We start from the raw sequence: 2,012 nt of genomic DNA on the forward strand, positions 1-2,012 counted from the left end.
TCTTATCTATCCTATATTTTCCTTCCTCCACTTCTTAGACTGGCAACCCAGAGCTGACAGGTCAGAACACCTTTCAGAGGATAGGTAGGAGAAGGTTGCAGTGATGTGACCTCTGAGATTGACCACTAGAGGTCCCTTCTTATCCACAGTGATTCTGAAGTTAGACTTTGCTGGGGGTTAGAGAAGATATTTCCTTGGACAAATGGGGCAGATCTCTGCCTGTTACAGGCATAACTGGCGTATTCTGTATCAAGCAGTGGGGAAGTAGCCATGTGATACAGCAGGAATGATGCAGAATGAAATGGCTTCCTAAGAAGAAACTGGATAATGTCTTCCAGTGTCAGGCTCGAAGGCAGAGTTTTAAACAGAAGCAGGGGTCTGGAGCTTCCTCCTCAAACAAAAGGAAAAAAAGATGCAGGACATTCCACCACTCACCAACACCTGGCAAACATCCAATTTCCTTCTGAGTGTAGTCTGGCTCCAGGGGCATATTTACTGGAAGCTAATGATGCTTCTGCTGGAGACCCTCATTTGCACAGGCTCATCCTAAAGGCCCTGACCTCAGTAGCTTTATATTTGTAATTATATTTGTAATTCTTTTCCTTAAAGAAGACCCCTGAGTATATAAACATTAGGCCCCGTAGGGCTTGGATCTAGCCCTGTCTGGCTCCAGGATACAGGATTTCAGGGAGGAAGGAGGTGGGGGAGAGTTTCAAAGTCCCTGGAGACTAACCAGAGTTTTCTGTGGGATGAGGAAGAGATTCATACATGTGCCAATGAACCAGACAGCAACTTAATTTCCAAAGAATTGTAACTGTGAGGGCACCAGAAGTGAGGGGGCTCCCTCTTGCCTGCTCAGAGCTTTCCTTGACCCGTAGAAGTTTGCCAAATCTTTAGGTGAACTAACAAGCCTGTAGCATCCTGTTGGCTGCTTTCTGAATAAACAAATGGTCTTGCCAACCATTGTGTAGATTTCGGAGGAAAAAACCAACCAAACAAAACTCTGGTTCCAGGATTCCTGTGAGCCGGGATAAGCCATGAAGTTTACAAAGGATTAAATAATCAACCAGGGTTGAATGAACAATTCTGTTTGGGACTTATGGATTGGATTTTGGAATAAAAGTTAAAGCAATATCCACAAATTTAGAAGCAGATGAGTGTAAGGAGTTGTTTCTGTTTCTGAAAGAGAATGGTGCTGGAAACCTGCAGCCAGCAACGTGGTGGAACTGCTAGTACCAACTAGTAAGAGCTGCCTCTGCGCTTTTCTTCTCAACTCTGCATTCAGTGACTTAACTTTGTACATTGAAATTGGCCTCATTGGGAGCATTTACACCATTGAAATTGGCACCCGTTACAAATCAGGGCTCTCCTCTCCAGGACGGGCTGTTAGACCTTTACCAGCACATTGCTGCCTGCACCCCACCCCCAACCTACTCTCCCTCTCCTGCCCCACCCCACCCACTGACACATCACAGAACCTGCAGACACATCCCCCTGCGTATTTGTATATGTGTAGACACACAGAGGACCATATATGTACACTTTCCCCTTTACGGCCAGCTTGGATGTCAGCAATCCTCCTTGCTCTGTCGTGCCGACATCTTTAGTGTTTTTCTACTAATTACATCCTGATCTCACACAGTGATCTCTCTCTCTCTCTCTCTCTCATTCACAATTGTTCTCTCCCTTACATCATGAGGCCCTCAGTGCCTCAGGGATTAAAGTAGCCAATTGTGAAAGTTCTGAGGCAATAATACTGGTCAGGATAGTGGATTTACCTTAGCTATCCATAAGTGAGCAGTAAACATGACACGAATATCTGCACAGTATCATCCAAATGGAAACCATGTTAATACTTGGTCAGTGTTCTTTCACAATGCTCAGTTTTCACCAGTGTACATCCCGTTCTTGTAGCACTCAGAGAAATTTGAGATGAGCAGCTTTGTGTCAGATGGACAGAAGCAGGCAAAGAAAAGTCATGTGACTTGCTCAGGCCAGTCAAACCCAAGAAC

This window comes from Balaenoptera borealis (genome assembly GCF_965194805.1).
Source record: "Balaenoptera borealis genome assembly, chromosome: 20".
Lineage (NCBI taxonomy): Eukaryota > Metazoa > Chordata > Mammalia > Artiodactyla > Balaenopteridae > Balaenoptera > Balaenoptera borealis.